General features: G+C 45.6%; 1 protein-coding gene across 2 annotated transcripts in view; it reads left to right on the top strand.

The window, feature by feature from the left end:
• Positions 1 to 7,026: 7,026 nt before the first annotated feature.
• Positions 7,027 to 25,933, top strand: part of KLHL24 (kelch like family member 24) — a 451,642-nt gene continuing 432,735 nt past the window's right edge. The window contains exon 1 of one of the 2 annotated variants that reach the window (XM_030216184.1): positions 7,027 to 7,089. The gene's annotated coding sequence lies outside the window, so the exon portion shown is untranslated. Of the gene's footprint in view, positions 7,090 to 7,285; positions 7,832 to 25,933 lie in introns of those variants that run through there. The other variant, XM_030216186.1, reaches the window with a different exon arrangement.

Genomic DNA, 25,933 nt, shown 5'->3' with positions numbered 1-25,933 from the left:
ATTTATATGTTTGATATGTATATATTTTTGATTGCTTTTCATTATCTTTTTAATTATTTAAAATTATTTATTATATATGTGTGACATAATTGTGTATTGGTTTCTTATTTATGATAAATTAATTACACCTTTTTAGTTATTTATTATATGTCTAAGATATATTTGTGTTATATTTATTTAATGCAAACGTACATCAGTATTATATATTTATAATCATTTATTATATGTGTGGGATATTTGTGTTACATTTATTTCATGTTACATTTACTTTAGGTATTTGATATGCAATATACAAATACATATATATGTAATGTGAGTATAATAATTACTATTTTTTGTCATATCTGCATTGTGTTTTAAAACGTCATTTTATCTGTTTTGTAGCCCCTGAAGCAGCCCTGCTGGGCGAAACACGGCCTGTGTCGGGCTGTACTGTATATAATATTTAATATCTATTAATAAATTATATTTTTTCATAACGATCTGCTTTGTTGAACATAGATGGGCCATACTACTACTACTACTACTACCTGTAAAGATTGGCGCCCTATTCGCCAAAACATGTCTGACAGCTGTATAAACATGAACATGCCTCTATCCTACTAACACAAGAGTGACAAGTCCTCCCTCCCTCCCTCCCTCTGTTAATACCTTGGATAGAGGAACAGACTAATGGAAACAGATGCAGTTTCAATAACAAACCACAGAACAGGGGCACAGGCAGAAAAGCATGCAAGTTTCAAGGGAAGACCTCTGTCTGCAGACATTCTTCTGAGAAGACACACTCGACACTCCCCAACAAAGCTCTGAAACCACACTGAGAAGACACACAGGGGCAGCCTGACCATTAGGCCACCTGAGGTGAGAGCCTCAGGTAGTACTCTTTAGGAGTGGCATCTCGGGGGGGGGGGGCAGCTTCGTGGCATTTTACCTGGTCACGGTGACTTTTCAAGCCTGGCAGCAGCAGCGATACTCATAAGCTGCCCTGCTGCCACCGGCACCCACCTCTTCCCTTTACTGAGACTGCCTGAAGTAACTTCCTGTTTCACTCAGGCAGCCGGGGGGGGGGGGGGGGGGGGGGGCGGCATACAAGCTCCGCCTCAGGCGGCATCTTGCCTTGGGCCAGCCCTGTCTGCAAGCATGGTGAGAATATGTGCTCAAAGTTTAGAAAGCATGCTGAGAATACACGCTCAACAGAGTTTAAAAGACATATTCAGCAAAGACAGAGGTACTTCTCTTTTGGGATTTGTCCTTATGGCGTTCTACTTCCAGTATGACGCTGCGTTGATGCAGCATTTATTTATTTATTTATTGCACTTGTATCCCACATTTTCCCACCTATTTGCAGGCTCAATGTGGCTTACAAAGACCTGTTATGGCAGCGCCATTCCAGGGTAAAAGATACAGTTGGTGTTAGAAAAAGATTAAGGTTAACATAAAAGAACTAAGCAACAGTTATAGAAAGAAGACTTCCGAATAAGGGTGGAGTGTTATAATTAAGCTAAGGATTCTCGAGTGCGTATGTCAGACACAGTGAGTGTGAGAGAGAGAGAGAGAGAGAGAGAGTGTGTGTTTCACACAGATAGTGTGTGTGAGAGAGAGAATGTGTGTGAGAGACAGCGAGTATGAGAGTGTGTGCGATTCACAGACTCTTTGTGAGACCGAGAGTGTATGAGACCGAGAGTTTGCAGAATCCCCCTCCCCCTCTTCTTCCCCCCCTTCCCTTCCACCCCTGTCCGAGTTCCAGGACCCCCTCCCACTTCTTCTCATCCTCCCCTCTTCCCTTCTCTTTCCGCCTCTCCCCCCCCTCCGAGTTCCAGGACCCCCCTCCCCTTCCAGTTCCAGGTACTGCCCCTCCCCTTCCAGTGGATTCCAGCAATCCCTTCCCCCCATGTTGTTTCAGGACCTCCTTCCCCCCTCAGTCATTTCAGGACCCCCCCCTTTGTAGTTTCAGGACCCCCCCTTTCGTTTCAGGACCTCAAGGGCGGGACCACAGGAACAGCTGAAACAGAAGCAAAAGAAAAGGCTGATAGAAGCAGCATCCCTGCGTGCAGGTGGTAAAAACTTTTAAGGAGCCAGCTCTTATGAAGGGGAGGGCCAGAAAGGGGTGGAGTGGGAGGGGGGTCCTGAAATGACAGAAGGGGGGAGGGGGGTGTTTGCAGCACCATTATAGTTGACGGAGCTCCTTAATTCTCACCTCCAACGTACTTTCTTGCCTGGGACTGTGGCTCCCTCGGAGTTGGTCTGCTAGAGTCACATCATAATGCGGCCAGTGATGTCAGTCTGATCTATGGAGCTATCCTGACCAACTCCGAGGGAGCCATGGTCCCAGGCAGGTCAGAACGTTGGAGGTGAGAATTATTATATAGGATATGTTAAACACTTTTAAATTTCCAAAGGTTCAGCAAAAGTCTTGCTCAAGACCCTCTTACGCCAGCCAGGTCTGGCGTTATTTTCCAGCTTTAATTTTCTTCTACTGCCCTGTGATACCTCTGTGCATTGCAGCGCTATTTTCTCAGCATTGAGGAATACCAAATGGTCTCATTTACATGCTATCTGTGCTAATGCCTAGCACGCTTGTTGTTTCCTGCACTAGACCCCTCTAAGCATTCTGCACTAGTTAATGCGAACCAGGGCCGTGCCAAGACGGTAAGCGGGGTAAGCACTGCAGGGGGGTGCCCGCTCACTTGCAAAATCTTTTACCTGAAGTTGTGATTCTCCTCTCTCCCCTGCCCTGTCCTCTCTGCTTCAGGAAGTGAAGGCAGCCCAGCAGTGCTAACTGAGGCAGACATGCTCTGCTAAAGTTGCTTCAAAGAGTACAACCAGTGCTATATATGTCTTTGATGTCGGAAGAACTCCTCATTCAGGGTGAGCTTGAACAACATTCAAATTAAAGCGAACAGGTTTGGAGGGAGGTGTGCAAGTGTGACTGGGGAGAAATAAAAAATAAATAGTGTAATTGTTTGTTAAAATCTGTAAGTGGTTCAAAGTTTTTTTTTTTTCTGAGCATGTACACTGAGAGGAGGGCATGACTGCAATGATGTGTGCATAATTATCAGGTATCTACAGCTAAAAGCCATTTCATTGGCTGATGGTTCAAACAGTAGGTTCAAAGAGGACGTTTAGCTGTGTTTAAGAGCTGGTAAGTGAAAATCTGATTGCTTTTTTTTGTGTGTAATTACTAAATGTTTATTTCTTATATATCTCCACCGTTCATGATGTATTGTAAACCACATTGAGCCTGCAAAGAGGTGGGAAAATGTGGGATACAAATGCAATAAATAAATAAATATAAAACATTCTGCTTGGATAGGAAGAGTTTGTGATATGTGAAAATACATTTTGCTTTAATGAAATTGCTAAACTTTTGAGTCAGTGCTTTTTTTGTGTTTGTTTTTATATAAAACATTCTCCTTGGATAGGAAGAGTCTGTGATATGTGAAAATACATTTTGCTTTAATGAAATTGCTAAACTTTAGAGTCAGAGACTTATCAATGAGGGATACATACAGTGCTTTTTTGTGCCGGTACGCACAGGTACAGCGTACTGGCACCTTTTTCCTGAGGTCCAGCTCACTTGCTTGCTCCCTTCTGTTCCTGCTCTCGCGCTCCAAAATCTTTTACCCAAAGTCGCGATTCTCCTCTCTTCCATGCCCTCCCCTCCATGTCCAGCAATTTTCTTTCCCCTGCCCTCCCCTCCATGTCCAGCATGTCGCCTCCCTCTCCTCTCCATGCTGGACATGGAGGGGAGAGGAGGGCAGGGAAGAGAGAATTGCTGGACATGGATGAGAGGGGAGGGCAGGGAGCAGAGGAGACATACTGGACATGGAAGGGAGGGGAGGTCAGCGAAGAGAGATTCGCTGGACATGAAGGGCAGGGGAGAGAGGAGAATCGTTGGACATGGATGGGAGGTGAGGGCAGGGGGGAGAGGAGAATCGCTGGTCATGGATGAGAGGGAAGGGCAGGGGAGAGAAGAGAATCGCTGGACATGGATGAGAGGGGAGAGCAGGGGAGAGAGGAGAATCGCTGGACATGGATGAGAGGTGAGGGCAGGGAAGAGAGATTCTCTGGACATGGATGGATGGAGGAGTTGGCGGGGAGAGAGCAGAAATGCTGGTCTTGGATGGAGGAGAGGGGAGAGAGAATTATTGCTTTATATGGATACAGGGGAGGGACGAGAGAGGAGAAATGCTGAACATGGATGGAGGGGATGAGAGAGGAGAAGTGCTGGACATGGATGGAGGTGAGGAAAGAAAAAAGAAGAAGATGCACATGGATGGAGATGAGGGAAAGGGAAGAGAGGAGAAAAACTGCACATGGATGGAGAAAATAGGCAAAAGCCGGATCCACGTTATACCTCCTCCAGTCAATTCCACAGAGGAGGACACAGCTTTTATTTATGGATGTAGGGCAAGAAATGAAGAAGAAAGGAGGAAAGTAAACCCTGGAAACGGAGTTAAGAGAACAAATAGAGAGCAGCAGAATCAGAGACTCGGACAATATGAATAGAAAAACAAAGTTACCAGACAACAAAGGTAGAAAAAAAATCATTTTATTTTCATTTTAGTGTTTGGAATATGTCCACTTTGAGAATTTGCATCTGCTATCTTATTTTGCAATGTATAGCAATTTGTTTTCTAAGAATATTGCTGACAATTCTTGTCAGTGTGGCAAGTGGTGAGCGATCATTTTCACGGTTAAAAACATAAAAAATTATTTGCGATCAAGTATTTCGCAAGAAAGGCTTGTAAACCTTGCCATCTTGTGCCACATGGGGGGGGGGGGGGGGCGCCAACTGATAGTCTGTAGGGGGGCACCAGAGACCCTAGGCACGGCCCTGATGCAAACAGTGCTAATGGCCTCTAGCGCCTGTGGTTGCTTCTGAGCATCAGGGCCTCAGCAAGTTTCAGTCGGCCCAGACTAGGGTTACCATTCGTCCGGTTTTCCCCGGACATGTCCTCTTTTTGAGGGCGCCGTGGGGAGTCCGGGCAGATTTCCTCATTTGTTGGCTTTGTCCGGGTTTCTCCTCCTCCTCTCGACTCCTCCCGTTGTCTGACTCGACTCCTCCCATCGTCCGACGCCGACGTGCAGCGTCCGTGCATGTGCGCTAGCCAGCCCAGCCCGCCCGCCCCAGTCAGCTGATTACAATGATCCGCCCTCCGTCTGTCCTCCTGCACGAGCACACAGGCAGGCGCGCAGTGCAGCGCTTCAGTTCTAGTGCCTGCCGCCTGCACAGCCGCCGCCATATTGACGACGACGAGGTCAATTTTTTTAATCCTGATTCCGACTCGTCTCTCCCCCAAGGGCGGCCTCCCTGTCTGGGTCCGGGGTCGGAGCTACTTTCTTTCGGATGGTACTGGTCTGGAGCTGGTAGGTAACTTGGTAGGCTGCCATGTGGCCCATGCATGCTGCCTTGTGCAACATACGGATGTACACAGATGGAAGTATAAATAACGGAATAACTTTTCATAGGTAGAGTAGGAATTTGTTATAAATCATAAACGGTGTGTTATTTGGAGGAGCTGGTTATAGGGACACCTTAGCATGTGTTATATTCATGCACTGCAGAGATTTTTGTTTCTCCTGGTAAAGGACCACTAAACAGACATCATGTTATAAAAATCAGGTGCTCAACATTCAGAGTTTCTTTCTAATTATTTATTTACATATTTATGGCAGTTGTATCCCACATTTAAACAAGAATTAGGGTTGGGTTTTTTTTTGTTGTGCCTAGATCTAATGCAAACTCATAGTAAAGCATCACAAATACATGCATTTGTGATTATATACTTATTAAAATTTGATAAAGTCTCCTGTCCTAATAACAGCATCAAAGCGGGGTTCAAAATGAAAATTTCCTTACATCGACAGTTTTAAAAACACTCAATACATTTTTATATGGACAGCAAAGGCCGTACTGGAGATTTGTAAACTAGTCTAGGTGGGGGAAGGAAGGGGGGGGGGAGAAGTAGAAGAAAACTGGGGCCCGCCTGGCCTGGGGGAAGGGAACCTAGAAGCGTTTAAGGGGGGGGCGGGGAGAGAGCTGGCAAAAGGTAGCTGGCAAAAAGGTGGATGGTGAATGTATGCTAATACGTATACGATTGAAGCGGCAGCTTCGCGAGACTTCCATTGAAGTCTTGCCTAGGGGCGGGGCATGTGTCCTCTTTTTTTTCTTAGGGCAAATATGGTAACCCTGGTCCCTAGCCCAGACCAGGATTTAAACTGGGTACATTTCCTTTAGAAATATCTCGTAGTGCGACATCTAGCTTCACACAGCAGCCCAGGCGGGTTTTAACAGATTTTCTTCACTTCCATTTATGTTTTAAATACAACTATTATAGAGATCTACAAACATATATGCTTCCCCCATTATTGTTTCTATCACGCATTTTCTTTTCCAAACATTATCTTTGCTTCTGTTTGCCAGTGTTTGCTTACTTGTAGCTAAAAATATTTTAACGTTCTAAAGATGTTTTTAGTTACAAATACACGTAGGCGCCAACATTTCAAAATAACAGTACAAATTCTCCCTGGACACAGCGATGAGCTTGTTCGGTACTGACGGGTACTCATAGACCTGGCTCCTATGCCAAGTACATTAACAAAGACCTCCAAGGAGTCCAAGCCCATTTCACTCGATGTTACGGAACTACCATCATTATCATACACAAGATGAACACCGCCAACAAGAGCTTCTTCTAGCACTTTTGCCAACTACAAGATGGTCGCTGGTGGATAGTCGTGCCGTGAGAATGGAAGCTCTCATTACTTCCAGTAAGGCGGTCTTTCTATAAGCTCTCCTACTTTAGATTGGATGTTAGATAGAAACACGGAAACAAAGCTTATAAATATATCGGTCTGTCTATTAAACCTCCTTGTCCGAGCACAAGTCACATAACTTATTTGAACTGCAATTCCCAGAATTCCAGATCGCTCAATGTGATTGGCACCCGGTGAGATGACGTTGAGTGTTTTGGTCCTGGAAAAAAGTCATGTGCTGCATGTCTTTGTTTTCAGAAACAAGAGGAAAAGAGAAGAGAACGAGAGAGATTGTTTTTCAGAAGAGCTGATCAAGAGAAAAACATCAAGGTGAGATTGTTTGAGACAGGCATTTAGGAGAGATTCCTCTAGAGAGAGGTATTCAGGAAAGATTAACCGAGAGAGACAGTAAAGAACGTCAGAGACACCCCAGGGAGATATCCTTGAATACTCCCGAGAGAAACAAACTAGACTGTCCAGAGGCACCCCCCCCCCCCCCCCCAGGAGGCTTAGAGAAACTGGCTTAGAGAGAGAGAAGAAACAGGCAAAACCGTCAGAGGCACTTGAAAGCAGATATACGGGTTTAGGGAGATCTCTGGGGGATATTTTCTGAGAAAGAGTCACAGGAGAAATTGTTACAAAGACATCGGAGAGATTGTCAGAAAAGAATAAAGGAGAGATTGAGGGGACAAGGGGCTACCTGAAAACAGCAGAGAGACTTTGCAGAGAAGGGGGAAGAAACTGTCAAACAAGCACTAGAGAGACAAGAAATAGGTATTATAGCGACTAGAGACAGGTGATTGGGTGAGAAAGATATTTGAAGAGAGTTGATTCGACAGATTATCAGAAATTGTTCATAGAGGTGAGTGAAGGTAAGAGGAAGACTGGCACAGAGGGTCACAAAGCATAAAAACGACCAGACCATCAGGGTTTGTAAACAGAGCCGCCTAGAACTGGTAGAGGAGTTAGTGACAGGAAGAGAGTCTCTGGTATTCTAGGTGAGAGACATCTAGGCCTTATTTTCTGGAACATCGTTTTAAGTTGGTTGCTGTTGCAAGGCAGTATCGTTAAGGTGAGTTTTAATGGTACACAGTTTCTGATTTTGTTTGCATTGTGAATGTTGCTGCTCTCAAAGACTGCAGTTTGTGCAGGAACCAGGTATGTATCACTAATATACTAAGGGTTATTTTTACTTCTGTCAAGGTGATATTTAACAGTAAGTCTGTTTAGTCAAAACAGAAATTCAGGTCCGGCGGATCTCTTTTAAGGTGGAAAACATGGGATGCAGAGGATCTGGCCTTTTATTTTAAACCAGTTTCCTTGCTAAGGTTACTATTATTCTTGTCAGTGCTGGCCTTACAATTCTTAGTGAGAGTTATTTTTAGTTTTATTGTCACTCCTTGCAGTTAAGATTCAAACTTACAGTGCCTGGCTATTTTTACTCCGGTGCTGTCTGTGGCGGTTATTTGCTTTTACTATTGACATTTCCTGTTGGGTAAACAGCAAAGGAGTAGGGAGTAGTTTGTCAGTTGCACAGTGAAGATCTGTCCAAGGTGATCAGACCGCTTATGGGTTAAAACTGTATTTCTGATGGAATCCCATCCTGGAGAAAAGGTTATTGCAGCAAGTGAATTGTATTGCCCTGTAGGACAGGTGTTTCAGTAAACTAATTCTGGACTCATCCCAAAGGAAAATAACAAAGACGGAAATTAATTATTATAATTACCAGTATAGCCCGGAGGATAGGCAGTGCTTAAATCACTGAGGTTGGTACAGTCTTTCCGTTTGAAACAGTTGTTAAAAAACCTCACTATGTTATATTGAATAATACAATTTGGGGGGGGGGGGGGGGGGGGATAAGAATCTATCTTCTTCCAAAAAGTAATTACTTAGGATCAGGACCTATTTGTGCTGATCAGTGCAAGTTGCTTAACAGACTATATTCAGTTTGTAAGTGTACTAATACAAAAATAAAATTACTGGCTAGCAGCAGTCAATGTCCAGGTACAGTGGCACTGGACTGCTGCAGGCCACTTGCACTATGTATCATGAGACTACTGTTAGAGCTTGCGACAGCCATTTTAGTACATGGAACTGCTAGGGGCAGGAGCAAGCGGGAAATGGGCCTGCCTGGATACCCTCACTGGACCACCGGTGATGTAGGTAGGCCCAGGGATGGGAATGTGGGAAAAAAAACCCCGAATTATAGCTACGTCATGCAAGGTTCCACGTTAGGAGTTACGGACCAAGAAAGGGATCTGGGTGTCGTCGTCGATAATACACTGAAACCTTCTGCTCAGTGTGCTGCTGCGGCTAGGAAAGCGAATAGAATGTTGGGTATTATTAGGAAAGGTATGGAAAACAGGTGTGAGGATGTTATTATGTCATTGTATCGCTCCATGGTGCGACCGCACCTTGAGTATTGTGTTCAATTCTGGTCGCCGCATCTCAAGAAAGATATAGTAGAATTGGAAAAGGTGCAGCGAAGGGCGACTAAAATGATAGCGGGGATGGGACGACTTCCCTATGAAGAAAAGACTAAGGAGGCTAGGGCTTTTCAGCTTGGAGAAGAGACGGCTGAGGGGAGACATGATATAGGTATATAAAATAATGAGTGGAGTGGAACAGGTGGATGTGAAGCGTCTGTTCACGCTTTCCAAAAATACTAGGACTAGGGGGCATGCGATGAAACTACAGTGTAATAAATTTAAAACAAATCGGAGAAAGCTTTTCTTCACCCAACGCACAGCCATTAACACACCAAATCTGAACCTTCCTATTTCGGACACCCTAAAAATTCTTGGAGTTACCATCGATTGAGACCTAACACTCGAAAACCATGCGAAAAACACAACCAAGAAGATGTTCCACTCAATGTGGAAATTAAAAAGAGCAAGACCTTTCTTCCCAAGGAATGTTTTCCGTAACCTGGTACAATCAGTGGTGCCCAGTCATCTAGATTACTGCAACGCACTCTACACCGGCTGTAAAGAGCAAATAATCAAGAAAGTTCAGACAGCCCAGAACACTGAGGCTAGACTCATATTCGGCAAAACAAAATATGGAAGTGCTAAGCCCCTACGAGAAAAACTACACTGGCTCCCACTGAAAGAACGCATCACGTTCAAAATCTGCTCCCTAGTTCACAAAATCATTCATGGAGATGCACCAGCCTACATGTCAGACCTGATAGACTTACCACCCAGGAATGCCAAAAGATCATCCCGCACATTCCTTGATCTGCACTTCCCTAACTGCAAAGGTCTAAAATACAAATTAATGCATGCGTCAAACTTCACCTACTTAAGCACACTGTTATGGAACGTACTGCAACGCAACTTAAAAATTATCTACGAACTAACGAACTTCCGCAAACTACTGAAGACCCATCTCTTTAACAAGGCTTACCACAAAGATCAACCAATGTGATTATACATAACTCCTCCACACATATTAGAAATGTCTTATAATATCTGCTTGTTATATTACTATCATGTCTTATCATTATCATGTTGCCAAAAAGTTTCTGTAACGCTGTCTATTTTCTATTATATTTCCACTACCCATGATGTATTGTAAGCCACATTGAGCCTGCAAATAGGTGGGGAAATGTGGGATACAAATGCAATAAATAAATAAAATAATTAAACTCTGGAATTTGTTGCCGGAGAACGTGGTGAAGGCGATTAGCTTAGCAGAGTTTAAAAAGGGGTTAGACTGTTTCCTAAAGAACAAGCTCATAAACCACTACTAAATGGACTTGGGAAAAATCCACAATTCCAGGAATAACATGTATAGATTGTACGTTTGGGAAGCTCGCCAGGTGCCCTTGGCCTGGATTGGCTGCTGTCGTGGACAGGATGCTGGGCTCGATGGACCCTTGGTCTTTTCCCAGTGTGGCATTACTTATGTACTTAAGGGAGGGGTCTGAATCAGCAGGGTTGCGGGGGTGGAGGGTCTGATTATGAGGGTGAAGGGAGGGAGGGGAGCATATCCAACAAGGTCGGCTGCTACTCAAAAGCTATGTGAGTGCTGGCTGATATTCAATTCTGATACCTGCATAGCTAAGCAACCAAAGTTAGGATTGCTTTTTATGTGGTCCTTTTTGGTTGCTTAGTTATGCGGACATCAGCACTGAATGCTGCTAGATACTCCTTGACTCTGCCCTAGGAATGCCCCTCTCTGGTCCACTTTAAAAATGGCAAGTCAGAGCAAATATTCAGTGGCACTGCTTGGCTAAGTACTGCTCAATATTGGCAGCCAGCCCACAGACTGATTTAAGCAGGCAGGAGCCTCTCTTAGCATAGAAAAATCTTGATTAATTTGTCACACTGAAGGGTAGTGTCACTTACTCCATTAGTCCTATAGTTGAGTATAGTCCATTATTTCTCAGTTAGTGGTGTTAGGTGTCTGGCACTGAAGTATTTCTCTGGAACAAAACTTAAATGGCTGTTGATGTGTTATGATGCTTAAACCAAAAAATGGCTATAAGATTATGGTTCTCTCAACCCTGGTAGTGCAAAACTATAATAAACAAGAGAATCTCTCAGGTCCACTTTGTAAGTTCGCTAGTAAACGGGGAAAAAAGGACCTCAGACGTCGCTAGGTGTTAAAACTGCCGATTTATTTGTGGCTGTTCAACACATCTAAAGCGCCAACTCAATCATTGGTCCAAAAAAACCCAGCAAAAGTCTTTATTTAAAACTTAAACTCTATATCCAATCTGTCAATCTTATCAATTTTTCTTTTACTGTAATTTTTTATCTTTTTTATGAATGTTTAAAAGCATATTGAGGATGAAAATATAATATTTAGCTAAAAGGTGCCCATTTCGTTAACCTAGCTTCTTCAGAGGATCTTCTGTAGCACTAATCTGAAAATAAAAAGTAACTTATTAACATCCTCGTACTGTGTGGAACTGCGTGAAATAATTATAATTGGGCATCAGACTTACTATGAGAACATAACTCAGTACTACCTTCCTCCCTTGCTTACAGAGTCAAAAATGGCACCCGATTTTAAAAGAATGCCTTTAAGTGTGCACCAATCATAACACACAAAAAGCGGACATCTGATTGGACAAAAAGTCATAGCAATAACTTGCAAAAAAGCACAAAGCATTTCACAAGAAACAGTTCGATTCTACTGCTGTATTCAGGCCATCAGGTTCTAAAGATTTCAAATGATATATCCAACATTGCTCATGTTGTAAAAGCTTGTGATTTATATCACCTCCTCTGCTAATGGTGGTATATGATCCATTTTGCAGTGGTGGCAAACCGCAAAGAATATCTCTTGCTGTCCACAGGATTTGTAAACTCATTGGTCACCATCATCAAAGAACATGTGCTGCAGGAACTACATTTATTATTTCCCCCAACCTCTGGCACTTTCGCCACTGAAGGAAGTTTCTGCCTCCTGAAAATGCCAATCTGAAATTCTGATGCTTGAATATCGGATGCAATTTCAAAATATCCCAATTACTCTTGATAATTTTAGCCAACTGTTCCCCGCCCTTCATAAATCTTGACACAAATGTGTTGACTTTTTCTTTCTTCTTATTCACTGTATAATTGTTCTGCAACAGTAAAGCTTTACAAACGTGCAAAATATATTGGTTTTGTGTGTTATGATTGGTTTCACACTTAAAAGCGTCCTTTTAAAATCGGGCGCCATTTTTGACTCTGTAAGCATGGGAGGAAAGCATTACTGAGTTATGGTTTCGCAATAAGTTTGACGCCCATTTATAATTATTTTACACAGTTCCACAAAGTACAAGGATATTGACCTGAAGAAACTGGGTTAGCAAAACAGGTGCCTGTTAGGATCTTCTGTTTCACCTAAGTATTATATTTTCATCCTCATGATGCTTTTAAACATTTAAAAAAAGATAAAAACGAATGACAGTAAGAGAAAAATTGATGACTGACAGCTTGGATATAGAGTTTAAGTTTTAAATAAAGATTTTTGCTGGGTTTTTTTGGACCAATGATTGAGTTGGCGCTTTAGATGTGTTTGTGGTGGGTTTTGGAGGGCTTACATTTACCACCACAAGTGTAACAGGTAGGGGAGAGATGGGCCTGGGTCCGCCTGCCTGAAGTGCACTGCACCCACTAAAACTGCTCCAGGGACCTGCATACTGCTGTGATGGACCTTTTTGTGGTTTGGTCATAAGAAAAATAGGACCAGGTAAAGTCGTCCATGTGTTAGGCATGCCTAAGTCCCACCTTCGCTACGCCTCCGACACGCCCCCGTGAACTTTGTCCCCGCAACAGAAAACAGTTGGGGATGCCCAAAATCGGCTTTCGATTATGCCGATTTGGGCGACCCTGTGAGAAGGACGCCCATCTTCCGATTTGTGTCAAAAGATGGGCGTCCTTCTCTTTCGAAAATGAGTCTGATAGCTTTGTTGGCAGGGCTATTGAGTTAGTACACCAAACCTTTGACTCCGAATACGGTATTCTCCGAGGACAAGCAGGCTGATATTCTCACGTGTGGGTGACGTCACGTCGGCCCCGGAAGATTTTCAGCAAGAAATCTACAGAAGTCTCTTCTGGAGTGTTCCACCGCACGTGGCGCTCCAACTGCGCATGAGTGCGCATAGTTTCCCGCCCGTCGCGTGGTCACGCTCCTCAGTTCTTTCTTTTCCGCGTCTGAGGAGACACGGAGTTCTGTCAAGCGCTTCGTGTTTTTCCTAGGCCTTCGGACTTGAAGGGGTGGAGGCCAAGAAGCACTGTCATCGTTCTCCTTCCCGACACGGTACCGCGAGCTCCGGGTCATCGAGGCATTCAGTACCCGAGAAGCGTCGGTGCCGAGAGGATCGCTCTCCCTCTGTTATGGAGGTATCAACGTGCAGGTCGTCTGGCAGCCCGGTACCGGCTCCCCAGCCTCTGCAGATTCTGCCTCTGACGCCCACACCGGCACCGCAGCCTTCCCCTACAGCTTCTGTAGATGAGCGCATCAAGGCTATTTTTCCAGATTTCATGGAAGCAGTGCTGCAACATTTGCGCCCGGCACCGGAGGTACCGGTACCGACGGTGCCGGATGCTCCTGCAGCACTGTGCCTCTTGCCGGTGGTGAGGTCGCCTTCTCTGGTACTGCTTCCGGTGTCAGAGCCGGCTGCCTCCCGGGTCGACTCTCCATTGCCTTCGGTGGAGGAAGCTTCACTGGAGTCTCCTGGGGAGTCGACTTCTCGACACCGTCATCGAGGTCACCGCACCTTTATGTCGAGATGGGCTCGGATCCGGGCTGCTCTTTCTGAGTTATTAGCCCCATCCGATGATGGCTCATCAGATGAAGATGGGGGTCATGGAGTTTTCTCTGCCAAGGATTCTCTAGGTCTTCCGTCTGATTAAACCCCCTCACCTCAGAGACAGCTCTCCCTTTTGGAGAGCTTGTCTTTTTCATCTTTTGTGCGGGAAATGTCTGAGGCCATTCCCTTCCCTGTGGAGACTGTGGATGAGCCCAGGGCCAAGATGCTCGAGGTCCTGAATTATCCATCTCCACCTAAGTCTTCTACCACAGCTCCTTTTCACGATACACTCAGGGAAGTGCTGATGAGGAACTGGGAGAAGCCTCTTTCTTGTCCAACTATCCCCAAAAAGGTTGAATCCCAGTATCGGATCCACGGAGAACCCAGTTTCGTCCGGCCTCAGTTGCCGCATGACTCTGCGGTGGTGGATTCCGCTCTCAGAAGAGCTAAGAGTTCTAGGAACTTTGCCTCGGCGCCCCCGGGGCGAGAACATAGAACCTTAGATTCTTTTGGGAGGAAGATGTATCAGGTTGACACGCTCGCTTCCAAAATTCAGTCCTACCAGCTCTTTACGAGTATTCATTTGCGGAACTCAGTGCGGCAGCTTGAGAGTTTGGTTGATGCACTCCCACCGGAGCAGGCCGAACCTTTTCACCAAGTGGTCAGGCAGCAGAAGGCGTGTCGCAAGTTCCTATCCATGGGCATTTACGACACTTGAGATGTGACATCCAGATTTTCTGCTGTGGGTATAGTGATGCGCAGACTCTCATGGCTGCGTGCCTCTAACCTGGAGGAGAGAACTCAGCAGAAAATTGCGGATATCCCTTGCCGGGGGGATCATCTTTTCGGTGAGAAGGTCGAAGAGTTGATTGATCATCTCTATCAGCGTGATAACGCTATGGACTCTCTCTCCTGCCGGGCGCCTTCTGCATCCACTTCCTCTTCTAGGAAGTTTTTTAAAGGGAAGAGAAGTGACCCTTACACCTCTAGGGGCCGTAAGTACACTCCTACTTCTTGACAGCCGGTTCAGGCTCTGCTACAGCACGCTCGTTCTCGTCAACAGCGTGCGCCTAAACAGGCCCCTGCAGCTCCCCAGCAAAAACCAGGGACGGGTTTTTGACTGGCTCCAGTTGAGCATAGCCACCATAAATGTGTCCGTGCCGGACGATCTGCCTGTCAGGGGGAGGTTAAAATTTTTTCACCAAAGGTGGCCTTTGATAACCTTCGATCGGTGGGTTCTTCAAATAGTCCGGTTAGGATACACCCTCAATCTGGAAACCAAACCTCCAAATTGCCCACCAGGAGCTCAGTCCTTCAGCTCCCAGCACAAGCAGGTACTTGCAGAGGAACTCTCCGCCCTTCTCAGCGCCAATGCGGTTGAGCCCGCTCCACCAGGGCAAGAAGGGCTGGGATTCTATTCCAGGTACTTCCTTGTGGAAAAGAAAACAGGGGGGATGCGTCCCATCCTAGACCTCAGGGGCCTGAACAAATATCTGATTCGAGAAAAGTTCAGGATGCTTTCCCTAGGCACCCTTCTCCCCATGATTCAGGAAAACGATTGGCTATGCTCTCTGGACTTAAAGGACGCTTACACTCACATTTCGATACTTCCAGCTTACAGGAAGTATCTGCGGTTTCGGCTGGGAACGCAGCACTTTCAGTACTGTGTGCTGCCCTTCGGCTTGGCGTCTGCGCCCAGGGTATTTACCAAGTGCCTGGCAGTCGTTGCAGCGTCTCTACGCAGACTGGGAGTGCATGTGTTCTCTTATCTAGACGATTGGCTGGTGAAGAGCACCTCCCAGGCAGGAGCTTTACAGTCCATGCGGATGACTATTCAAGTGCTGGAGCTTCTAGGGTTTGTCATCAATTACCCAAAGTCCCATCTCAACCCAGTTCAAAAATTGGAATTCATTGGGGCTCTGTTGTGTACGAAGACAGCTTGTGCCTACCTTCCCGAGCCAAGAGCAGACAACCTTCTGTCTCTAGCCTCCAGGGTTCAAGCGCCTCAGCAGATCATGGCTCGGCAGATGTTGAGACTTCTGGGGCACATGGCTTCCACAGTTCATGTAACTCCCATGGCACGCCTTCACATGAGATCGGCTCAGTGGACCCTAGCTTCCCAGTGGTTTCAAGCTGCGGGGAATCTAGAAGATGTGATCCAGCTGTCCATCAACTTTCGGAATTCCCTTCAGTGGTGGACAATTCGATCCAATCTGGTTTTGGGGCACCCATTCCAAATACCTCAGCCACAAAAAGTGCTGACGACGGATGCATCCCTCCTCAGGTGGGGAGCACATGTAGATAGGCTTCACACTCAAGGAGCTTGGTCCTATCACGCTGATAGAGAGTGGAGGAGTGGCCTAGTGGTTAGGGTGGTGGACTTTGGTCCTGGGGAACTGAGGAACTGAGTTCGATTCCCACTTCAGGCACAGGCAGCTCCTTGTGACCCTGGGCAAGTCACTTAACCCTCCATTGCCCCATGTAAGCCGCATTGAGCCTGCCATGAGTGGGAAAGCGCGGGGTACAAATGTAACAAAAAAAAAAAGCATCTTCAGATCAACCTCCTGTAGTTGCAAGCGATCTGGAACACTCTAAAGGCTTTCAGAGATTGGTTATCCAACCAAATTATTCTGATTCAAACAGACAATCAGGTTGCAATGTACTACACAAACAAGCAAGGGGGCACCGGATCTCGCCCTTTGTGTCAGGAGGCCGTGCAGATGTGGCTTAGGGCTCGTCAACACGGCATGTGTCTCCAAGTCGTTTATCTGGCCGGCGTAAACAACAGTCTGGCCGACAGATTGAGCAGGATAATGCAACCTCACAAGTGGTCACTGAACATGGCTGTCGCCAGGAAGATCTTCCGAGCGTGGGGCACCCCCTCGGTGGATCTTTTTGCCACTCAATTCAATCACAAGGTCCCTCAATTCTGTTCCAGACTTCAGGCCCACGGCAGGCTAGCGTCGGTTGCCTTTCTCCTTCATTAGGGGACAGGCCTTCTGTACACGTATCCTCCTATACCTCTGGTGGGGAGGACTTTGCTGAAACTCAAGCAAGACCGCGGAACCATGATTCTGATTGCGCCCTTCTGGCCGCGTCAGATCTGGTTCCCTCTTCTTCTGGAGTTGTCCTCCAAAGAACCATGGAGATTGGAGTGTTTTCTAACCCTCATTACTCAGAATGAGGGGGCGCTTCTACATCCCAACCTCCAGTCTCTGGCTCTCACGGCCTGGATGTTGAGAGCTTAGAATTTGCCTCCTTGGGTCTTTCTGAGGGTGTCTCCCGAGTCTTGCTTGCTTCCAGGAAAGATTCCACTAAAAGGTGTTACTCATTTAAATGGAAGAGGTTTGCCGTCTGCTGTGACAGCAGGGCCCTAGATCCCTTTTCATGTCCTACACAGACCTTGCTTGAGTACCTTCTACATTTATCAGAGTCTGGTCTCAAGACCAACTCCGTAAGAGTTCACCTTAGTGCAATTAGTGCTTACCATCAACGTGTAGAAGGTCAGCCTATCTCTGGACAGCCTTTAGTTGTTCGCTTCATGAGTGGTTTGCTTTTGTCAAAGCCCCCTGTTAAACCTCCACCAGTGTCATGGGATCTCAATGTCGTTCTCATCCAGCTGATGAAACCCCCTTTCGAGCCACTGAATTCCTGCCATCTGAAGTACTTTTCCGGAGATGGGACGGCGGTAGAACGAGAGGACATGAAATGAGATTGAAGGGGGGCAGACTCAAAAAAGATGTCAGGAAGTATTTTTTCACGGAGAGGGTGGTGGATGCTTGGAATGCCCTCCCGCGGTAGGTGGTGGAGATGAAAACGGTAACGGAATTCAAACATGCGTGGGATGTGCATAAAGGAATCCTGTGCAGTAGGAATGGATCCTCAGAAGCTTAGCCAAAATTGGGTGGCGGAGCAGGTGGGGGAAGAGAGCTTGGTAGTTGGAGGCGAGGATAGTGGAGGGCAGACTTATACGGTCTGTGCCAGAGCCGGTGATGGGAGGCGGGACTGGTGGTTGGGAGGCAGGAAATACTGCTGGGCAGACTTGTACAGTCTGTGCCCTGAAAAAGGCAGGTACAAATCAAGGTAAGGTATACACATATGAGTTTATCTTGTTGGGCAGACTGGATGGACCATGTAGGTCTTTTTCTGCCGTCATCTACTATGTTACTATGTCATTTTCTTGATGGCTGTTACTTCAGCTCGTAGGGTCAGTGAGCTTCAGGCCCTAGTAGTTCATGCTCCTTACCTTAAATTTCATCAAAACAGAGTAGTCCTCCGCACGCACCCTACGTTCTTGTCAAAGGTGGTGTCGGAGTTTCATCTGAACCAGTCAATTGTCTTGCCAACATTTTTTCCCCGTCCTCATACAAGTCCTGGCGAAAGCAAGCTGCACACTTTGGACTGCAAAAGAGCATTGGCCTTTTACGTGGAGCAGACAAGCCCCCATAGACAGTCTGCCCAGTTGTTTATTTCTTTTAATCCCAACAAGAGGGGAGTTGCTGTTGGGAAACGCACCATATCTAATTGGCTAGCAGATTGCATTTCCTTCACTTATGCTCAAGCTGGGCTGACTTTAGAGGGCCATGTCACGGCTCATAATGTTAGAGCCATGGCTGCGTCAGTGGCTTATCTGAGGTCAGCCACTATTGAAGAGATCTGCAAGGCTGCGACGTGGTCATCAGTCCACACATTCACATCTCACTACTGCCTTCAGCAGGACAGTCGATTTGGGCAGTCGGTGCTGCAGAATCTGTTTGGGGTTTAGAATCCAACTTCAACCCTCCTAGGCCCATTTTTATTCTGTTCCAGGCTGCACTCTCAGTTAGATGTTTCTTGTTTCAGGTCAATCCTTGTTATGTCCTCGCCGTTACGAGGTCCAATTGACCCATGGTTATTGTTTTGAGTGAGCCTGGGGGCTAGGGATACCCCACACGTGAGAATATCAGCCTGCTTGTCCTCGGAGAAAGCGAAGTTTCTTACCTGAAGCAGGTATTCGCCGAGGACAGCAGGCTGGATATTCTCACAAACCCTCCTACCTCCCCTTTGGAGTTGTTTTTCTGTTTAACTATTGGATTCAACTGAGGAGCGTGACCGCGTGATGGGTGGGAAACTACGCACCCGCATGCGTAGTTGGAGCGCCACGCGCGGTGGAACGCTCCAGAAGAGACTTCTGTAGATTTCTTGCTGAAAATCTTCCGGGGCCAACGTGACGTCACCCACACGTGAGAATATCCAACCTGCTGTCCTCGGAGAATACCTGCTTCAGGTAAGAAACTTCGCTTTTTTCTACTGTCCATCTCTGACTCTCCAACTTCTACTATGTATAGTAGATCTAAGAGAAATTTGATTAGTTACAGAAACATAGGATATTTCTTTATGTACAAAATTAGGACTAATATAGCACAGCATATATTTAATTGAAGTTTGAACAAAGAATCTGAAGAAGAAAATGCTGTCAAGTAAAAATATGCAATATACTGTTACGCACTTACCCCCCTGTTTACTAAGCTGCACGGCAATTCTGACACAGCCAATTGAAAGTGAATGGGCTGTGTTGGCATGAGTGCACGGCAGCCGTTAGTGTGACTTAGTAAACAGGGGGGAGGGTTAATAGTTTTTGTTTATAAGTAATTCAAAATAATAAGCAAGCAAAAATGAACAACATACAGAAAAGCTGGTATTCAAGGAAAATAATAAATCATTTATAAGTTACAAAGGGCTCCTTTTATAAAGCGGCGCTACTGATTAGCAGGCACTGAATGCGAAGAAGCTCATGGAAATTGAATGGACTTCTTCATATTCAGTGCACTGCTAATCAGTAGTGCTGCTTTGTAAAAAGAGCCCAAAGTAACCTATATCTTCACTGTAACACTGTAATATATCTAGCTCAAGTCCACAAATTGGGGTATCTAATAGCACACAGGAGAAAAATTTTAATAAATCTTTGAAGAATTTGTCCTCAAAAAAAGAATCGTCTCCGTCAGACCCTCCTTCATGGATTCCCTCATATATGATCTAATTATTCTCAGTGCAAAGAATAACCTCTCAGCACTTACTTGGGTCGGTGGTAAATCAAGAACCACCAGAGTACCATCTCTAACAATTGTAGAATATAATGGAATAGCTTTTTGCTCTGTTAATTTTGATGAATGATCAAATTTTTCAAATTTTTTTAGCTCAAGTTTAAAATTAAGTTGAAATTTACTCAATTTGTTTTCTGTGTGTTTGGAGGAATCCTTTTCAGTGGTGAGATTCTTTTTCATGCTCTTTCTGATCCAGATATTTATCAAAATCAAATTCATCCTCAGTTGATGTTAGTGCTGCAATGTCTTCCTCAACTTCTTCCTCCTGACTTTCCTGCAACCCATTCTTCATCCTAACTCTGCCTCACACAGAGCATCTTTCCCTTTAGTCAGCTGTTCATCATCCAGAAGAATCCAGTGCATTGGGTTTACATAAACAGCTGCCAAAAGAATCTTATTTTCTAGTAATTGTGCCTCTCTTCGTTTCATTGAAGCAGAAATGCCATCTGCAATTAACCTTCGTTTTTGAGTCAGATGAAATCAGGTTCTTCCACTCCTTCAAGAATATACCTGGAGTTAAATTCTCAGCTTGTATTTTTTAGTCATTGTAAATGGGTGACGAAGCAGCTCTTCCAATTCTGTCATCTGACTTTCACTTAGCATCACTTGAGGGTTTCAGATCAAGCAAGCGCTGAATCATTAAGTAGGTACTTCCCCAGAGTATGGCTTGATTAATAATTGTCACTTTTCCGGCTTGTCTCTTCAAAATGGAATCAACTTTATGTACATAAGTACATAAGTACATAAGTAGTGCCATACTGGGAAAGACCAAAGGTCCATCTAGCCCAGCATCCTGTCACCGACAGTGGCCAATCCAGGTCAAGGGCACCTGGCACGCTCCCCAAACGTAAAAACATTCCAGACAAGTTATACCTAAAAATGCGGAATTTTTCCAAGTCCATTTAATAGCGGTCTATGGACTTGTCCTTTAGGAATCTATCTAACCCCTTTTTAAACTCCGTCAAGCTAACCGCCCGTACCACGTTCTCCGGCAACGAATTCCAGAGTCTAATTACACGTTGGGTGAAGAAAGATTTTCTCCGATTCGTTTTAAATTTACCACACTGTAGCTTCAACTCATGCCCTCTAGTCCTAGTATTTTTGGATAGCGTGAACAGTCGCTTCACATCCACCCGATCCATTCCACTCATTATTTTATACACTTCTATCATATCTCCCCTCAGCCGTCTCTTCTCCAAGCTGAAAAGCCCTAGCCTTCTCAGCCTCTCTTCGTAGGAAAGTCGTCCCATCCCCACTATCATTTTCGTCGCCCTTCGCTGTACCTTTTCTAATTCTACTATATCTTTTTTGAGATACGGAGACCAGTACTGAACACAATACTCCAGGTGCGGTCGCACCATGGAGCGATACAACGGCATTATAACATCCGCACACCTGGACTCCATACCCTTCCTAATAACACCCAACATTCTATTCGCTTTCCTAGCCGCAGCAGCACACTGAGCAGAAGGTTTCAGCGTATCATCGACGACGACACCCAGATCCCTTTCTTGATCCGTAACTCCTAACGCGGAACCTTGCAAGACGTAGCTATAATTCGGGTTCCTCTTACCCACATGCATCACTTTGCACTTGTCAACATTGAACTTCATCTGCCACTTGCACGCCCATTCTCCCAGTCTCGCAAGGTCCTCCTGTAATCGTTCACATTCCTCCTGCGACTTGACGACCCTGAATAATTTTGTGTCATCGGCGAATTTAATTACCTCACTAGTTATTCCCATCTCTAGGTCATTTATAAATACATTAAAAAGCAACGGACCCAGCACAGACCCCTGCGGGACCCCACTAACTACCCTCCTCCACTGAGAATACTGGCCACGCAATCCTACTCTCTGCTTCCTATCTTTCAACCAGTTCTTAATCCATAATAATACCCTACCTCCGATTCCATGACTCTGCAATTTCTTCAGGAGTCTTTCGTGCGGCACTTTGTCAAACGCCTTCTGAAAATCCAGATATACAATATCAACCGGCTCCCCATTGTCCACATGTTTGCTTACCCCCTCAAAAAAATGCATTAGATTGGTGAGGCAAGACTTCCCTTCACTAAATCCGTGCTGACTTTGTCTCATCAGTCCATGTTTTTGTATATGCTCTGCAATTTTATTCTTAATAATAGCCTCCACCATCTTGCCCGGCACCGACGTCAGACTCACCGGTCTATAATTTCCCGGATCTCCTCTGGAACCCTTCTTAAAAATCGGAGTAACATTGGCTACCCTCCAGTCTTCCGGTACTACACTCGATTTTAGGGACAGATTGCATATTTCTAACAGTAGCTCCGCAAGTTCATTTTTTAGTTCTATTAATACTCTGGGATGAATACCATCAGGTCCCGGTGATTTACTACTCTTCAGCTTGCTGAACTGACCCATTACATCCTCCAAGGTTACAGAGAATTTGTTTAGTTTCTCCGACTCCCCCGCTTCAAATATTCTTCTGGCTGCCATAACTACTTTCCTCAACTTGCCAATTAGAGCAGCAGGATATCCTTCTTGCAGACTGTCTCTTATTGCCATCTGCAATGTGTGCAGCACACAGCTCATCTGTGAATTTTAGAGACTTTTTTGAGGCAGCTACAACAAAATCATCTAAAAGATCATCATTTTGTTGTTGTTCTATAGCAACTTCAACTTGTTCCTCAGTTGCAGGAGTGTGCTCATTAATTTCAAACATTCCTATATCTCTGAAGTGTTCTGTTGTCACTTTCATTGTTTAATTGTACTTAGCATGTTTGAAGCATTGTCAATTACAGTACATAGAACGTGTTCTTTTTTTAAGAGGCCCTTTTACTAAGCGGCGGTAAGCCACTGTGGGTTTTCTGTACGCCAAACAGGAACTACTTCTGGGCTACTGCAGCAGCCTGGTGGTAGTTCCCATTCCCAGTGCATGCCATTTCCGGTGGTAATCGGGCAGTGCCATGTGCTGCCTGGTTACCGCCAGGTTAGCACAAGAGCCCTTATTGCCACTTCAGTGGGTAGCAATAAGTGCTCCCCTCTGAAATGGCCGTTTCTTAAAAAAAAACAAAACCTTTTACATGCTGTGTTAAAAGAGGGCCTTAGCGTGCATCAAAAACACAGGCTGATGCTAGCGCATGTCCCCTTTTACCGCAGCTTAGTTAAAAAAAACCCCTAAGTTCATAATCTTGCAGAACCGTTTCCACTAAGAACTGGAGAAACTTGCTGGTGTGATGAGCTTCTGTGTCATTTACACTTGGTATACTATTTCATTCTTGTTGCAAACAAATCAAACACTGATAGCAAAGTAGTTTACTATCAGGCTCATTTTCGAAAGAGAAGGACGCCCATCTTTTGACACAAATCGGAAGATGGGTGTCCTCACAGGGTCGGCATAATCGAAAGCCGATTTTGGGCGTCCTCAACTGCTTTCTGTTGCGGGTATGACCAAAGTTCACGGGGGCATGTTGGAGGCATAGCAAAGGCGGGACTTGGGCGTGCCTAATACATGGGCGTCCTCAACCCATAACGGGAAAAAAAAGGGCGTCTCTGACGAGCACTTGGACAACTTTACCTGGTCCTGTTTTTCGTACGACCAAGCCACAAAAAGGTGCCCGAACTGACCAGATGACCACCAGAGAGAATCGGGGATCACCTCTCCTTACTCCCCCAGTGGTCACTAACCCCCTCCCACCCTCAAAAAACATCTTTAAAAATATTTTGTGCCCGCCTCTAATGTCATACTCAGGTCCATCACAGCAGTATGCAGGTCCCTGGAGCAGTTTTAGTGGTTGCAGTGCACTTCAGGCAGGCGGACCCAGGCCCATCTCCCCCCTACCTGTTACACTTGTGGTGGTAAATGTAAACCCTCCAAAACCCACCACAAACCCACTGTACCCACATCTAGGTGCCCCCTTCACCCGTAAAGGCTATGGTAGTGGTGTACAGTTGCGGGTAGTGTTTTTTTTTTTGGGGGGGGGGTTGGGGGGCGCAGTACACAAGGTAAGGGGGCTATGTACCTGGGAGCAATTTCTGAAGTCCACTGCAGGGCCCCCTAGGGTGCCCGGTTGGTGTCCTGGCATGTCAGGGGGACCAGTGCATTAGAAATGCTGGCTCCTCCCATGACCAAAGGGCTTGCATTTAGTCGTTTCTGAGATGGGCGTCCTTGGTTTCCATTATCGCCGAAAATCAGAAACGACTAAGTCTAGGGATGACTATCTCTAAGGATGGCCTAAATGTCAAGATTTGGGTGTCTCCGACCGTATTATCAAAACGAAAGATGGACGTCCATGTTATTTCGATAATATGAGTTTCCCTGCCCCTCCACCAGGATGTTTTGCGAGGACATCCTCAGCAAAACTTGGGCGTCCCTTTCGATTATGCCTCTCCACGTGGCGTATGCAGGCATCCATTTTAAGAAATACAAAATGCACCTTAAGGGCCAGGTGCACAAAGGCAGCCGTTAAATATGGCTACTGCGGGAAAGTTTACCAAGCAGCAAACAGTGACTGATGCACAAAGGGGATGCATGTAGATGAGAAGCACGGATCCCCTTTTGTGCATTGGTCGCTGTTTGCAACTCGAAGCTGTCAAATGCACCACAGAGTTTTTTGAGTTGTGCAGGCGGGGGGGAACTCAAGGGGGGGTCTACCAGAGTCCAGCAGACTCCCTCTCAAGCCCCCCCCTCCGTGCAACTCAAAATACTCCACTTTGGTCTAGTGACTCTCCTCCCCTTCCAGAAAATCCGTGTAGGTTCAGTGGACCCCCTTCTTGAACCCCTCTACCAAAAAATCTCCATGGTAGTGTAGTGACCCCTCCCCTTTCCTTCTCTTCCAAAAAATCCTTAGTGACCCAGTGGACCCCCTCCTCTTGAGCCCCACCACTACCAAAAATCACCATGGTAGTCTAGTGATCGCCTCCCCCCTCATATCTACATATCTCTACAGTTAGAGGCAGGAGGGCAGAGGCAGCAACTCCTCCCTCCTGCTTCTGGGAACACCTTCTTAAAATGGCAGCACCCAGCCCCTGCCTGCTGCATTCTGGGAGGGGTAAGCACTGTATAATGAAAAAAAACTCCTTATAAGGTACTTAGCCCCTCCCAGTGCATCCAGGATGCACCGGACATGGGCTAGATGCCGCCATTTTGAGAAGGCAGGCCCAGAGGCAGGAGGGAGGAGGCATTGTAGAGGTATGTGAAAAGGAGGGGGTCACTAGACTACCATGGTGATTTTTGGTAAGGGGGGGCTCGAGAGGGGGGGTACACTGGACCACCAGGAAAGTTTTTGAAGGTCTTGGGGGATCAGGTCGGGGGTCCATTATGCCTACCATGGGGAGCAGCCTGCTTGCACTATACAGTGCAAACCAACTGCTCCCCATAAATACAGGTCCAGACCTGCAATAAAATTTTTCACATTAAAGTTAGGCACTCAGGTCTGTGCATTGCTCGGAGTGCTTATTTTAATACTGTTGAGCTCATTGCAATGCATTTGCATAGGGTAGTCTGTAGCTGCTACGGGGAGCAGTAAAAGGGATGCAGAATCCCTTTGTGCATTACACGCTAGATAACGTTTGGTTTAGACAGACTACAACTGGTCTAAAGTAAATGTTTCAAGCACGGTAAGCTTTGTGCATTAGGTTTTGAGAGGTTTTTTTAAAGTTCTTCCTTTTGGTTAAGGGCTTCTTCATACACCATTTTTCTAATACTGCCTCTTTCCAGAGAAACACCAAGTTTGCAGACCATTTCTCCATTCAGACCTATTAAAGTTGGTCATGAAAATAATGTTAGAGACACACTATCCTTTAGTACAAGTTATATGATACATTTTTTTTTAATGTATCTTCATTTTTTAATGCCTTCA

The sequence above is a fragment of the Microcaecilia unicolor genome, chromosome 10 (assembly GCF_901765095.1).
Source record: "Microcaecilia unicolor chromosome 10, aMicUni1.1, whole genome shotgun sequence".
In the NCBI taxonomy this organism is placed as follows: domain Eukaryota; kingdom Metazoa; phylum Chordata; class Amphibia; order Gymnophiona; family Siphonopidae; genus Microcaecilia; species Microcaecilia unicolor.
This window is presented reverse-complemented; position numbering and strand designations above follow the sequence as displayed.